The following is a 17,555-nucleotide window of genomic DNA, read 5'->3' on the forward strand; positions in this document are numbered from 1 at the left end:
GTTTTGAACGTCCCACTGTCTGCATCACCCAGTACTTACTGCAACCTACATCCTTCTGAATCTGCTTAGTGTATTCATCTCTTGGTCCCTCTACGATTTTTACCCTCCACGCTCTCCTCCAATACTAAATTGGTGATTCCTCGATGTCTCAGAACATGTCCTACCAACCGATCCCTTCTTCTAGTCAAGTTGTGCCACAAGCTCCTCTTCTCCCCAGTCTTATTCAATACCTCCTCATTAGTTATGTGATCTACCCGTCTAATCTTCAGCATTCTTCTGTAGCACCACATTTCGAAAGCTTCTATTCTCTTTTTGTCTAAACTATTTATCGTCCACGTTTCACCTCCATACATGGCTACACTCCATACAAATACTTTCAGAAACGACTTCCTGACACTTAAATCAATACTCGATGTTAACAAATTCCTCTTCTTCAGAAACGCTTTCCTTGCCATTGCCATTCTACATTTTATATCCTCTCTACTTCGAACATCATCAGTTATTTAGCTCCCCAAATAGCAAAACTCTTTTACTACTTTGTCTCATTTCCTAATCTAATTCTCTCAGCATCACCCGACTTAATTCGACTACATTCCATTATCCTCGTTTTGGTTTTATTGATGTTCATCTTATACCCTCCTTTCAAGACACTGTCCATTCGGTTCAACTGCTCTTCCAAGTCCTTTGCTGTCTCTGACAGAACTACAATGTCATCGGGTAACCTCAATGTTTTTATTTCTTCTCCATGGATTTCAGTACCTACTCCGAAATTTTCTTTTGTTCCCTTTATTGCTTGCTCAATATACAGATTGAATAACATCGGGATAGGCTATAACCCTGCCTCACTCCCTTCCCAACCACTGCTTCTCTTTCATGTCCCTCAACTCTTATAACTGCCATCTGGTTTCTGTACAAATTGTAAATAGCCTTTCGCTCCCTGTATTTTACCCCTGCCACTGTCTGCATACTGGCTGCAAACTTTCTAGGTAGCCTCCATACAGCTCAACATGATCGGCACACATGTCAAACTTCAACTGCTGCATTATACGCTTAGGATGCCGGACGCTGGTCTACTGCAGGAAATTCGGTTGGAGACCTTCCCAGACTTCTGCCGATTAATTGCTTACGTAACTTCTGGTGCAACGGCAGGCAGATGAAAAGCTGCTCTTTTGCGAGACGGAACAGACTTACCTAATGCGATAAACGTGCCATCAGCATGGGTGTTCGATATGCAAGACTTAAATTGTTGAAGTCTACGCCCCTTGTGGGACACATAAAAGGTGAGACCGGTCACTGTTTTATGCAGATGAACTTACACTTCTCTTCTTGGGCCACTATAACCACATTGTTACTGGCGGTGACTTTAATAGTGTGCCGTCACAGACAGACCAACAGCATACTACACTCCGTTTCCAGAACTGCGTCTCTTGGTACAACACTTGCGACTTGCTGATACTTCTGAGGTATTTCATAGTGACCACCCCGGCTTTACTTTGTGATCAATCACTTCGCCTGGAGATTCGATGGCAGCTACCTCTCATCTGACCTTGCGATAGTGATTCAAGCAGCTGAGTGCTAGTCCACAACTTTCTCAGACCATATTACATACGACTGCACGGTCAATCTCCAACCGCGGATAATGTGGAGTCGTCAGGGGTTATGGAAACCGCATGTGGCACTCCTACAGGAACAGGAATGTAGGCAACTCATAACGAGTATGCGGGTCCCTTGTGAACTCCGATGGAACGACACCCATCGTGGCTTCAGTGGTGGCTCGAATGAGTCAAACGTCTTCGCTGATTGGTTGCACTTCTCTGTGAACTTACGTCGCTCCCACCATCCCCCAGTCCCCAGAAAGAGACCAATTTCGCCAAAGCGAAGATTCTCACCCTTACCCGCCTTAGACTTGATTATGTTGGGGAGCAAACGAGATTCCACCAAATGATTAGTGAAATACTTCCATCCATGCACCATCTTACCTCCGAACGGCGACAAATGTGACAAAAATTGATACACACTCAGAATTTCCCGGATGGTAACAGGCTGACAAACCAGGATGACATCGCCCATGCATTCGTCGGCCACTATCACCGATTGTATCAGGAGGTGCCTCACGATGGTGCACCTTGGCAGCAGTCCTTCCAGAGGCTCACAAATACACTTGACGATGCAGCGTCACATCCCTTCGGGAGGAGATAACGAGCGATGGTGTTGTGGATGCACTTCCCAAGGGCGGCAGTTAATAAATCTGCAGGACCAGACTGTTTTCCATTTGAATTCTACCGGACCTAAGCATCTTAAGGCCTTGTTGTGGACAGAGATGTACCAAGAATTACTGTCATTAGTGGTCTCCATTCTGCTGACATTCGTGAAACGTGTCGCTGTTCCCGTACCCAAACAAGCTATAAGCACACGGAGTGAACATTACTGCCGGATCATCTTCCTCAAATGTGATTTCAAGATCTTAATCAGCATTTTGGAGATGAGAGGTAAGCGAATATTGCACCTTTGTTTTAATAGCGACAGAGCAGTTATTCCATATCAAGAAACTTGTTTGGGAGGGGGTGGGTGTAAGAGTGATTTCTGGATAGTCCTTAGTGACTATCGAAATGCGATCGCTTTTGCATCGTCTTGTAGATTGGATGGTACCCTGGAAGAGTGGATTTTGATTGAGCGTTTGATGAAATGAGCCAGTCTTTCCTGGCTGCCATGATGGATCGCATAGCCTTCCCAGCTGACGTTACCTGCGTGACCTTGCCCATTCCCTATGTGCCTCGACGAGGGTGATGATCAGTGCTAGGGTGGAAGAACACATCTCCATTTTACGTTCGCTCCAATGGGTCTGTCTTATCTCAACGATCCTGAGTGCAACAGCGACAGAGCAGCTTCTATGTGGACTGAAGCAACGTAGTTTTGGGATTACGCTGAGGACACACATTCCAATTCCGCGCTTATGTGGATGATGTAGTCACCTATTCTGACAAACGAAACTCGCTACCGCAGACCCTCGGATTTAGTGGCAAGATAGTCCGATGGATAACCCGTCAGAAACTGAATACAGCTCTAGAATGAAAACAGAAAGAAGGTGTACTTAACTATGAAAAAAAGCAAAATAAAAGCAGAGAACTGTCCAAGTTCAATAAGTGCAATATCAGGAGCCATTAAACATCCGCAGCGTCGTGATTAAGATGTCATCGTGTTTGCTTATAAACCTGACGGTCAATGTTCAGAACTCTCTCTTGTTATTTTCTTTTTTTTTCACGTCATGAACTGTCCGTCCACTCATTGAAAAGTTTGTTCTCTTTCTGTAGTCTTGCCAGTTGTCGAACTACACATTGGTTATAGAATATGAGTCATGTGGGAAGAAAACGCTACTGTCGCAAGTAAACGTGATGGACACTGAGACCTACCGAGATACCATACAGACATCTCACAGAAATGAAAATAACCATTAAACGGGTTTGAATTATGTTACAACAAAGGAATTCAAGAGTCAAATCTTCCATAACGGAACGAACCTTCAAAAACGTTAAAAACAAATGTTTTGACAGAACACAGAGACACTGTGTGACTGTGACACTGTTGCATTTATTTGTTGCAGCAATGCGACAAACTATTGTGTTTTCATTATCTCCTTGGGAGTGACCAGTTCATATTCATACGAACACCTAAATCGGGCAAGGAGGCATATCTCGCTAACATATGGCACACATACTGTCACTAATGTCGTGTATAACACACCAGATATGTTTTCCGGCGGAGGATTGGCTTGACTTGTCGCCTTGTCGTCAAACGTTTGTGGCTTCTATTCGAATGCCACTTCCTTTCAGCTGCTAATAGAGTGGTCGCTTTTTCACAGTTCAGTACACCTTCTTCCTGTTATCAGGCTTGATCTGTGTTCAGTTTTTGACGGTCTGTCCACTGGGCCCTCTTATCTTTAAATCTGAGGGGCTGTGAAGTGGAGTTCTCCTTGTGAATGGGAGATTTGGATGGAGCTAGAATGGGACAAGTAGGATGGGAATGTGGCAGCAGTAGCGTGAACATGGTCAAGTCTTGTGCCATAGGTATTGGTGAAGGGTTCTGGGAGGGGAGTGTGGTCCCACTACGGACGCTGGACTCACATGAGTGTTTGGGCATCATATTTAGGAAAGATGTCCGCCGTACGACGGCAATGAATTACACTGAAGCGACAAAGAAATTTGTATAGACATGCGTGTTAAAATACAGAGAAATGTAACAGGCAGAATACTGCACTGTGATCGGCAATGCCTATATAAGACAACAAGTGTCTGGCGCAGATGTTAGATCGGTTACTGCTGCTACAATGGCAGGTTACCAAGATTTAAGTGAGTCTGAACCTGGTGTTATAGTCGGTGCTCGAGCGATGGGAAACAGCATCTCCGAGACAGCGATGAAGAGGGGATTTTTCCGTACGACCATTTCATGAGTGTACCGTGAGTATCTGGAATCACGTAAAACATCAAATCTCTGTCATCGCTGCGGCCGGAAAAAGATCCTGCAACAAAGGGACCAACGACGACTGAAAAGAATCGTTGAACGTGACAGAAGTGCCACACTTCCGCTAATTGCTGCAGATCTCAATCCTGGGCCATTAACAAGTGTCAACGTGCGAACCACCCAACGAAACATATTCGAAATAGGCTTTCGGAGCGGAAGGCCCACTCGTGTAACTTGTATGGCTCCACAACACAAAGCATTACACCTCACCTGGGCCCGTGAACATCGACATTCGGCTTTTGATGACTGGCAAAATGTTGCCTGATCGGACGAGTCTCGTTTCAAATTTTGTCGAGCGGATGGAGTACACGAGTATGGGGATAATCTCATGAATCCACAGACACTGCATGTCACAAGGGGAATGTTCCGACTGATGGACACTCTGTAATGGTATGAGGTGTGTGCACCCAAAGTGATATGGGACCCCTGATACGTCTAGATACGACTCTGACAGGTGACATATACGTAAGCATACTGTCTGATCACCTGCAGCCATTTATGTTCGTTGCGCTTTCCGACGCCTTGGGCAATTCCAGCAAGACAATGCGACACTCCACCTGTCCAGAATTGCTACAGAGTGGCGCCAGAAACACTCGTCCTAGTTTAAACACTTCCTCTGACCACCAGACTCCCCAGACATGAGCGTTATTGAGCGTATATGGGATGCCTTGCAACGTGCTGTTCAGAAGATATCTCCACCCCCTCGTACTCTTACGGATTAATGGACAGCCTTGCAGGTTTCGTGGTATCATTTCCCTCCAGTACTACTTCAGACATTAGTCGAGTCCTTGGCACGTCGTGTTTCTGCACTTCTGCGCGCTTGCAGGGGCCCTACACGATATTAGGAAGGTGTACCAGTTTCTTTTACAATCCCCCTACATGGGCATCCAAGAACACCTCTTCTGAGCTTTAAATATGGTCCAAAGGGTCGCCTTCATCAACACCCACATGACGTCCCGGATACTTCACTTGGCACAAATCTTACACATGACTCCAGTGATGGCACAGCGGATCCTGGAAGCTTTGGCTACTTGGTAGTAATGACCTCTCTTCAAGATACGATATGGTGTACTCACCCTGCCTCTCGCAGCGGAGAACTGGGACTTAACAGTGTTGGAGTGCGTGCAGCGGCCCTTCACTTCAATACCTTGATAAAGAAGTGGACCCGCTGTTGACGTAGTGTCAATGGTCTCCTTATAGATGAACTGGCGCCTCTGTCCTGCCTGCTCCTAGTTGCAGTCACACAAATCTCGGCTGCGCTCTCCCAAATCAAAACATTCTTTACCGGTTATACCTATGTGCGCACGAATCCCCCCTGTACCACGGCTCCTACGGCGCGTGATGTATGCGGCCAGCTGAGGAATAATCATTCTCAGAATGTGGTTAGAAATGAGCACCCACGAGTGGCGTGCGTGCGGTGTGGCGAGCGATCGACAAGAGATATTTTACGATGGAGACGTGTCTCATCCGGCCCATCGTCACCAACGAAAAGTTTTCGACAAGACGAAGAGTACATAACATTGCTCTATCTGACTCCTCAATGTGCATTCTAATTCAGAAGATGCTTGCTTTAGATCTCCAAGTGTCGCCCCACATGATCGAACCCGGAACGCTGCTCTGCCCAGTTATGTTTCCAATCAAAGACAAATGTGATTAAGTGGATCGAAGAAATTTCTATGTACTACCTTTGTCGGGACGATCTCAAAGAGGCGCTTTACTCTTGGATTTACAGGAACGACACAATCAGTTACAATACATTTCGAGACATCGTTAATTACTTAAACATGCATTCAGTGATCACCCCCGCAGCTAGGCAGTACTGGGTAAGAGAAGTGGATTTTGGTGGAAACTGATCTGAACCTCGAAATGGACAACTGAATAGATATATCCGAGTTCCACTGTGGAGACCTGAGACCTGGGAGCGTTTATTTTCTAATGTTTTCGAGTGGCCGTAGCTCTTATGTTGTACTACTGGAAGAGTAGCCTCAATCTGATTGTAATGTGTTTATATTCTTGGCTAGTAAAATTTAGTGCTGTCACAAGAGGATTGCGGGACACTATAGTTTGGTAATGGAAGATTCTCTGGTTCGAATTTTCTTAACAGCCGATATTTTATTTTCTTATTTTCATTCAAATCGTGAATATTTGTGAAATGGAATTTATACTAAATACATACAGGACCATTGTTTTAAAATAAAAAAGGAGGTTAAAAAACTAAAAAAATAAGTCGGTAAAACACTTGAAAAATGTGGTTAGGGCTGCCTCTAGCGTAATGCGAAAAATTAAAGAAATAGGAAAGTGGAGCACCTGCCCACGAAAGGCGAAGTCCCGAGTTCGAGTCTCGATCCGGCACATAGTTTTAATCTGCTAGGAAGTTCGATGTCGGCTCAAACTCCGCTGCAGGATAAAATAAAACATTCTGGTAACATCCCCCAGGCTGTCGCCGACACATATCTACGCATTATCCTTTCCTCCAGGAGTGCCAGTCTTTCAAGTTTCTCAGGAGGATTAGTGTGAAGCAGTGGAGGTAAGATGTGAGGTACTGGCGGAAATATCACTGTGAGGAGGGCTTGTGCGTCGTGTTTGAGTAGTTAAGCCGGTAGAGCACTTGCTTTTAAAATCCACAGATCCCGATTTAGAATCTTGGTTCGCCACAAAGTTTTGATCCGACAGAAAGTATCCTGAACTAATGTCGTTTCTGGTACAGACGTTACATTTTATTATCCAGCATCTTAATACTCCCAGTTCCTCGGTAGTCACGGTCCCACTATTCACATACAATTTCCATATTTTTGAAGTCATGAGAAAAAACAGTCGTTTTATTTGTCGTGTTTTCATTTCGATGCCTCTTACAAGTGTGTTAGAAACTTATAATTTTGCAGGTACGTTCAGTGGCGTACGTGGAGAGTGTCGGATAACCGCGTTGAAAATAACACAAGTAGTAAATAAAAACAGCTTCCTTGTTGTTGAAGTTTTGTTGTGAGAACGAACTACAAACGTTCTTCCTTCCATTACTTTGTACGTATTGTCAGAGAGAAAATATTTCGAAATGCTTCGAAATTAAGTGTAAAGTGTCTTATAAGTGGCTACTCGCTCTCATTCTGAACTAACGGATGAATATAGTCTGGTTAACTCGAGCCGTCAGCAACAGTGCCTCAAGACATACAAACAGTTTGTAAGTAGGCTGTTTATGTTTTCTTATTGGCAACGTTACGTAGCGCTCTGTATGAAAATCACTGGCTGTGCTGTGTGCAGTCTGTGGTTAGTTTGCATTGTTGTCTGCCATTGTAGTGTAGGGCAGTTGGCTGTTAACAGCGCGTAGCGTTGCGCAGTTGGAGGTGAGCCGCCAGCAGTGGTGGATGTGGGGAGAGAGATGGTGGAGTTTTGAAATTTGTAAGACTGGATGTCATGAACTGCTATGTACATTATGACTTTTGAACACTATTGAGGTAAATACATTGTTTGTTCTCTATCAAAATCTTTCATTTGATAACTATGTCTATTAGTAGTTAGTGCTTTCAGTAGTTTGAATCTTTTATTTAGCTGGCAGTAGTGGCGCTCGCTGTATTGCAGTAGTTCGTGTAACGAAGATTTTTGGCGAGGTAAGTGATTTGTGAAAGGTATAGGTTAATGTTAGTCAGGGCCATTCCTTTGCAGGGATTTTTGAAAGTCAGATTGCGTTGCGCTAAAGACATTGTGTGTCAGTTAAGCAAAGTCATGTATAATTTTACTAATGGGACGTTTCAAGTTACTAACTGTTATATTTGACTTATTGTGTTAAACCTTCACCATGAAATTATACCTCTTAATGAATCGACTATGATGCCATTTTAAAGTTTTAAATTAGGTCTATATATATACGAAGTACTGAAAATCAAATTGTTGTTGTCCTTAGAATCCGGAAGGCAGACAACTTGCAACTGGGAATTGTTGTCCCTTATACGTGTGTGCCCGTTTTAGCCGTTTATTTATATACAGGGTTTGGACAAAAATGTCTAAATACCAAAAACACAACACATTACCAAGTCTAATACGGTTCACGGAAACTGACTGAATGCAACATAGCTTCAGTCGTCTAGGGATGAGTAAATTCAAGTGCTGTTCGGGTTTCAGCGATAGATTATATAATTGCTCTTACAAAGTAGTTTCAAGTCCAGGTAGTGATGATGGAGGTACTTAATGATCACGCACAATTACAAAGCGAACGACAAAAACCTCGAAAATATAGTGATCTGGGTACTGCGGTGGCCAGGGAAGACGCGACAATTCGTCATAGTGCTCACAGAACTGCTCCAGGATGACGCGAGCTTTTGATCGGTTGACTTGGAACACAGAATCACTACTGGAGAACAAACGTTGCATAGTGGAATGGATCTGAACTTCCAAGCTGGTCACATAACGCTTGGAAATGACGAGGCCTTGAGGGTAAACATGGGGCCCACGGAATAGGACGATATGTCTGGCCAAATCATTGCCGGACCACCATGTTTTACTATTGGGATGCAATCTCGATCAGCAGTTGGAAATTGAAAGTGGACTCATCTGAGCAAACCCAGTGCTCTACAGCCCATGTGTTGTGGCTTTCTCGCCACATTTCCTTGTTACCGGCATTTGAAAGGGTGATGAGTTGTCTCAAAATCCCAGCTCGCCCTCATATTCCCAGCTTATGGAGTTCCCTTCACGTTGTTTTGGCGCTTACCGGGTTCAATTGGGCGGCATTCAGTCCTGCAGTGATTTTTGCAGCTGTCGTCCTCTAATTTTTAGTCACAATCCTCTTCAGTGACCGTCTGCCACGATCACTCAACACACAGTTTCGTCGGATTTGTGACTTAGTGGATGATGCTTTTCCGCCGTCAGTATATGCAGTATGAATCTTCGATAACGTACCTCTTGAGACAACCAACACTTCGGCTACCTTGGTTACGGAAGCAGCCAACGTACGAGCATCAGCAATTTGTCCACTTTCAAATTCACTTAGCTCCGACATCATTACACTCACGATTACACAGAAACTGTTCTGACCACGGTCTCCACTTCCAGCATATAGGGAATGTTGCACAGGTGCCGATCATGGTCATACAGAACATTTCCTCATGAAGATTTGGCTAACATTTGCAATCATGCTGAAGCATGCATTTCTTGAGGTGGTACCAACAACTGTACATACTGAATATTAAAACTGGTAACATAAGTTTCTTGTAACCTTTCTGTTCTAGAAGCATTTATTTTAGAAATCCTATTTTGTTTAAAAGACACCTTCCATGTCGAAACTACACCCCAATTTATTTTATTTGTTGTTCATTCAGTACATTGCTTTCTACAGTTGTAAATACTGTATGCGATTCAGTTTCATTATTATTAGTAGTATTATCTCTTCAGTTTGCTATAACTTGGTTCAATTATAGTTTATTTTCAGGTCATATGTCGTGCTTGCTCTTAACACTGTTCATTCATTGTCGAAGTAGAAAAAGCAATAACATGGAACCATGCAGTGTCAAGGCAAACGAGGATACATCATGTAAATACATCTAGCACGTATAACATTTTGTTTACCAGTTTAACCCTTCAATTGCCAAATGATTTATCGCGTATACCAATCAAATGGTTCAAATGATTCTGAGCACTATGGGACTTAACTTCTGAGGTCATCAGTCCCCTAGAACTTTAACCTAACTAACCAAAGGACATCACACACATCCATGCCCGTGGCAGGATTCGAATCTGCGACCGTAGTGGTCTCGCGGCTCTATACGGTAGCGCCTAGAACCCCTCGGCCACTCCGGCCGGCGCATACCAATCAAATACAAGTCTGGATATACTGCTTGGAAATAGTGATACAAATCTACGCATTTTATTTTGTATTTCGAAGTCCACCATGAGTTATCAGTTGGTAAATACTGATACCAATGAATCAAGAGCACAAAACCTTTGCTGAAAATGTTTTAAAAATCTCTAGTAAATTAGCAATGTCAGTATGTGCTGGTAAACATATGGCCTTAGAAGACAGACATACCCAAAGGACTGATGTTCTTAATCAGATTTAGACGATGCATCTAAGTCCAAATCTGCAGGTACTTCACCAGCAGTTAGTTTCAGGATTTTAGTGAAATGCTTCTTCAGGCAAAACACTCGACATTGTATTACCCAGAGTTTCATTATTTACTCTAGTAGTGTATCAAACGGCAGAAAGTCAGAGCGACACTCATAATTCTAAACACCAACGAAAAACAGGTACATAGTGTGCTTATTACATTCAAGTTTGCGCATAAAATGTTTGTGGCATGTTGAACACTTTGAGTAAACATTCAAAATGTGCACTACAGTCTATTTGCTTACATGTATGATGCTGAATAGAATGCTTACAAACGACTCCCGTACGGATTTTATACTTTAAATTATAGGAAACGCTACTGGGAATTGAATTGCCTTATGGGCCATCGGAATATATTCATATCAATTCCCACTTGTTCGGTGATATCTCAGGCCTAACGATTATAAAACATAAAGAAATGGTATTCTTACGCAAAAGATATTATTGTTGTTATAATCAGGAATAACATAATAAATATATTACCAGTCTACGGTTCATTGACACAACACTGATACATATAATTCTGTTACCAAGCGCCAGGTTGTAGATGAAAGCGTTATGGGAAATTATATAAATTGATAGTGATTATGCCATTGTCCAGGAAGTGCAGAAGAAATGCAGAATTCCGGCGGTAATCACAAGTCAGTTGACATACGAGCCTAGTGAACGTTTAAGCCCAAGTTCCAGTACAGCATTCGGATTCTAAGTCCAGCGTGCAGCCAAATCAACATCGATCAGCAGGTCCACCGCAGAGTAGCGCTCTCAAGCTGTGAAGCAGAACATGTAGTACGATGAGAACTGGCTTCTAGACGTCAGGAGCGACGTTAAATAAGGCTCCATAATTAATGGAGCCGGCGGCTGGGATCACTGTATATTCTCGGCTGCCACTCGCTGAGTGTTACGGGTGGCCAATCGCTGTGGTTAGAAGCTCGCGCGCGAGGGCGGCCTGCGATTTTAGCAGCGGGCCGAGCACGGTGAAGTGCGGCTAACGATGTGTTTCTGGGCCGCACTTAATGGAGCGAACCTCTGCTCGGTGTGAAGCCTTAATAGTGGTGCTACCACAATTGTGAATATTTTAATACCTATAATATCGGTTGATAGTAGTAACTCCATGTGTTGTTGTCTTGTTATGGTTTTCAGTCCAAAAAATCGATGATGTAGCTCTCCATGTGTCCTACCCTGTGAAGCCTCTTCATCTCTGAGTAAACACTGCAACCTACGTACGTCTGAATCTGCTTACTGTATTCATTTCTTGGTCTCCCTCTACGATTCTTGCACCCATGGTTTCCTCCAGTACGAAATTGGTGACCTCTCGAAGCCTCAGAATATGTCCTACCAACCGGTCGGTCCCCTCTTCTGGTTGGTTGTATCACAAATTTCTTTTCTCCCAAATTCTATTGACTACCTTCCCATTAGTTTAACCGATCTAAACTGGTTCTGTAGAACCACATCTCAAAAGCTTCTATTCTCTTCTCGTCTAAATTGTTTATTGTCCATGTTTCACTTACATACGTAGTTCTGGTCTATACAAACACTTTCAGAAACAACTTCCTGACACTTAAATCTATACCGATGTTAACAGAATTCTCTTCTTCAGAAATACTTTCCTTGCCATTGCCAGTCTACATTTTCATCCTCCCTACTTACACTTTCATCAGTTATTTTCCTTCCCAAATAGCAAAACCCATCTACTACTTTAAGTGACTCATTTCCTAATGTAATTCCCTCAGCATCACCTGATTTAATTGTACTACGTTCCATTATCTTCGTTTTGATTTTGTTGATCTTCTCTCCCCCCACCCCCCACCCCCCCATGAACCATGGACCTTGCCGTTGGTGGGGAGGCTTGCGTGCCTCAGCGATACGGATAGTCGTACCGTAGGTGCAACCACAACGGAGGGGTATCTGTTGAGAGGCCAGACAAACGTGTGGTTCCTGAAGAGGGGAAACAGCCTTTTCAATAGTTGCAGGGTCAACAGTATGTATGGTTGATGGATCAGGCCTGTAACACTAACCAAAACGGCCTTGCTGTTGTGGCACTGCGAACGGCTGAAAGCAAGGGGAAACTACAGCCGTAATTTTTCCCGAGGGCATGCAGCTTTACTGTATGATTAAATGATGATGGCGTCCTCTTGCCTAAAATATTCCGAAGGTAAAATAATCCCCCGTTAGGATCTCCGGGCGGGGACTCAAGAGGACGTCGTTATCAAGAGAAAGAAAACGCGTTCTACGGATCGGAGCATGGAATGTCAGATCCCTTAGTTGGGCAGGTAGGTTAGAAAGGGAATTAGTGACGTTCGGTGGCAGGAGGAACAAGACGTTTGGTCAGGTGAATACAGGGTATTAATACGAAATCAAATAGGGGTTTTGCAGCAGTAGGTTTAATAATGAACAAAAAGTAGGAAAGAGGGTAAACAACTACTAACAGCATAGTGAACGCATTATTGTACCCAAGATAGACACGAAGCCCAGGCCTACTACAGTAGTACAAGTTTATATGCCAACTAGCTCTGCAGATGATGAAATGTATGATGAGATAAAAGAAATTATTCAGGTAGTGAAGGGAGACGAAAATTTAATAGTCATGGGTGACTGTAATGCGACAGTAGGAAAAGGAAGAGAAGGAAACGTAGTAGGTGAATATGGATTGGAGCTAAGAAGTGAAAGAGGAAGCCGTCTGGTAGAACATAACTTAATCATACCTAACACTTGGTTCAAGAATCATGAAAGAAGGTTGTATACATGGAAGAGCCCTGGAGATACTAAAAGGTTTCAGATAGATTATATAATGGTAAGACCGAGATTTAGGAACCAGATTTTAAATTGTAAGACATTTCCAAGGGCAGATGTCGACTCTGACCACAATCTATTGGTTATGAACTGTAGATTAAAACTGAAGAAACTGTAAAAAGGTGGGAATTTAAGGAGATGGGACCTGGATAAACTGACTTAACCAGAGGTTGTACAAAGTTTCAGGGAGAGGGTAAGGGAGCAATTGACAGGAATGGGGGAAAGAAATACAGTAGAAGAACAATGGGTAGTTTTGAGTGTTATATCCTAGCCAGGAATGCCACCCGAGCCCGCTGCCAAAAGGTTGGCAGCATCAAAGTCCGGACGCCGTCCGCATAAGCAGCGCCAGCGAGACAGGAAATCGCCGCAAGTCTGCGCGCGCCACCGCTGGCTTCTGGCTTCTTAAGCGCTGGAGTCGCGAGCGCTAGTACAGATCTGTAATCGCCGCTCAGTTGTATACTCGCCACCGAATTGTGTACTTGCTAGTCAGTTGTGTGTTCATCGCAGCAGAGTTGTTGTTTGTCGTCAGCCGACGCTGACCTAGCCGCTCCGACTCGAACTAGACAGATTTCTGTAGACACGGAGTTCACTACTGTCTGTATCTTCGTTAATAAAGATAAGTACCGACTTTTATTTAATCAGAGTGTTTGGGTTTTCATCTTTCTGTTCACTGTTCCAGCGGACCGATCGGCCCGCTATTAAAAGTGTGGCGGTGACTTCGTAAGCCGTTTCTACAGCGAATTGTTTGTCGCTACGAACACCGCCACAAAATTGAGGAACGAAATAGTGAAGGCAGCAGAAGATCAAGTAGGTAAAAAGACAAGGGCTAGTAGAAATCTTTGGGTAACAGAAGAGATACTGAATTTAATTGACGAATGGAGAAAATACAGAAATGCCGTAAGTGAAGCAGGCAAAAGGGAATACAAACGTGTCAAAAATGAGATCGACAGGAAGTGCAAATTGGCTAATCAGGTATTGCTAGAGGACAAATGTAAGGATGTAGAGGCTTATCTCACGAGGGATAAGATAGAAACTGCGTACAGGAGCATTAAAGAGACCTTTGGAAAAAAGAAAACCACTTGCATGAATATCAAGAGCTCAGATGGAAACCCAGTTCTAAGCAAAGAAGGTAAAGCAGAAACGTGGAAGGAGTATATAGAGGGTCTATACAGGCACGATGTTCCTGAGGACAATGTTATGGAAATGGAAGAGGAGGTAGGCGAAGATGAAATGGCAGATATGATACTGCGTGATGAGTTTGACAGAGCACTGAAAGACCTAAGCCGAAACAAGGCCCTGGAAGTAGACAACATTCCATTAGAACTACTGACGGCCTTGGGAGGGCCAGGCCTAACAAAGCTCTACCATCTGGTGAGCAAGATGTATGAGACAGGCGAAATACCCTCAAATTTCAAGAAGAATATAGTAATTCCAATCGCAAAGAAAGCAGGTGTTGACAGATGTGAAAATTACCGAACTATTAGTTTGATAAATCACAGCTGTAAAATACTAACGGGAATTCCTTAGAGACGAATGGAAAAACTGGTAGAAGCTGACCTCGGGGAAGATCAGTTTGGATTCCGTAGAAATGTTGGAACACGTGAGGCAACCTACGTTTCTAGCGTTTGCAGACTTAGAGAAAGCTTTTGAAAAAGTTGACTGGAATACTCTCTTTCAAATTCTGAGGGTAGCAGGGGTAAAATACAGGGAGCGAAAGGCTATTTACAATTAGCATAGAAACCAGATGGCAGTTATAAGAGTCGCGTGACATGAAAGGGAAACAGTGGTTGGCAAGCGAGTGAGACAGGTTTGTAGCCTCTCCCCAATCCTATTCAATCTGTACATTCAGCAAGCAGTAAAGGAAACAAAATAAATGTTCGGAGTAGGTACTGAAATCCATGGAGAAGAAATAAATACTTTGAGGTTTTCCGATGACATTGTAATTCTGTCAGAGACAGCAAAGGACTTGGAAGAGCAGCTGAACGGAATGGACAGTGTCTTGAAAGGAGGGTATAAGATGAATGTCAACAAAAGCAAAACGAGGAAAATGGAATGTAGTCGAATTAAGTCGGGTGATGGTGAGGGGATTTGATTGGGAAATGAGACACTTGAAGCAGTAAAGGAGTTTTGCTATTTGGGGAGCAAAATAACTGATGATGGTCGAAGTAGAGAGAATATAAAATGTAGACTGGCAATGGCAAGGAAAGCGTTTCTGAAGAAGAGAAATTTGTTAACATCGAGTATTGATTTAAGTGTCAGGCAGTGGTTACTGAAAGTATTTCTCTGGAGTGTAGCCATGCATGGAGTGAAACATGGACGATAAACGGTTTAGACAAGAAGAGAATAGAAGCTTTCGAAATGTGGTGCTACAGAAGAATGCTGAAGATTAGACGGGTAGATCACATAACTAATGAGGAGGTATTGAATAGGATTGGGGCACAACTTGACTAGAGGAAGGGATCGGTTGGTAGGACATGTTCTGAGGCATCAAGGGATCGCCAATTTGGTACTGTAGGGCAGTGTGGAGGGTAAAAATAGTAGAGGGAGACCAAGAGATGAATACACTAAGCAGATTCAGAAGGATGCCGGCTGCAGTAGGTACTGGGAGATGAAGAAGCTTGCATAAGATAGAGTAGCATGGAGAGCTGCATCAAACCATTCTCAGGACTGAAGACCACAACAACAACAACAAAGATCTTTATCTTGTATCTTCCTTTCAAGACACTCTCCATTTTATTCAACTGCTCTTCCAAGTCCTATTACAACGTCATCGGCAAACCTCAAAGGTTTTATCTCTTCTCCTTGGATTTTTAATTCCTTCTCTAAATTTTTCTTCTGTTTCATTTAATGCTTGCACAAAACACAGATTGATTCACATCGGGTGTTGGCTACAACCCTGTCTCACTCCCTTCCCAAAGGCTACTCTACTTTTGTGCCCCTCGACTCATATAAGTACCATCTGGCTTCTATACATTTTTTTTTATTAATTTGTGGTAAGAGCCTATGGGACGAGACTGCTGAGGTCACCGGTCCCTAAGCTTAGACACTACTTAATCTAACTTAAACTAACTTACCATATCGAGAGCACACACACACACACACACACACACGCGCACACACACACACACACACACACACACACACACACACACACACATGCCTGAGGGAGGACAGAAGGAGCCGCGCGGACCGTGCAAGGCGCCAGAGACCGCTCGGCTACCCCGCGCGGCTACAAATTGTAAATAGTCTTTCGCTGCCTATAAGTTACCCCTGCCACCTTCAGAATTTGAAAGAGAGAATTCCAGTCAACATTGTCAAAAGATTTCTCTAAGTATACAAATGCTATAAACATAAATTTATCTTTCCTTAACCTATGTTCTGTGTGAAGTAGTAAGGTCAGTATGGCTTCGCGTTTTCCTACATTTCTCCGGAATCAAAACTGATTTTTCTGAGGTCGGCTTCTAACATTTTTTCAATTCGTCTGTAAAGGATTCGTGTTAGTATTTTGCTAGCGTGACTTACTAAACTGATAGTTCGGTGATTTTCACACCTGTTAGCTCCTACTTTCTTTGGAATTGGAACTAGTATATTCTTTTTGAAGTCTGCCAGTATTTCGCCTGTCGCATACATCTCGCTTGCCAGATGGAAGAGTTTTGTCATGGCTGGCTCTCCCAATGATATTAATAGCTATAACGCAGTTTTTTCTACTTGACAGGCCGTGTTTTGGCTTACGTCTATCAGTGTTTTCTGAAATTCTTCACGCAATACTATATCTCCCTTCTCATCTTCATCTACGTTCTAATCTATTTCCACAATGTTGTCCTCAGCTACATCTCCCTTGTATAGACACTCTGTATACTCCTTCCAGCTTTCTGATTTCCCTTCTTTGCATAGCACTGGTTTTCCATCTGAGCTGCTTTCTTCTAACTTTCATTAATTTTCCTGTGGTCAGTATCTGTCTTACCTCTAGTGATATGTGCATCTACATCCTTACATTTGTCCTCTAGTCATTCCTGCTTTGCCATTTTGCACTTCTTTTCGATCTTATTTTTTAGACGATTCGCCTGTCCCATTTATTGCTTTTTTATGCTTGCTCCTTCCATTGATTAATTTCAATATCTCTTGTGTTACGCAAGGATTTCTACCAGCCCATGTC

Source organism: Schistocerca piceifrons, chromosome 6, assembly GCF_021461385.2.
Source record: "Schistocerca piceifrons isolate TAMUIC-IGC-003096 chromosome 6, iqSchPice1.1, whole genome shotgun sequence".
NCBI lineage: Eukaryota > Metazoa > Arthropoda > Insecta > Orthoptera > Acrididae > Schistocerca > Schistocerca piceifrons.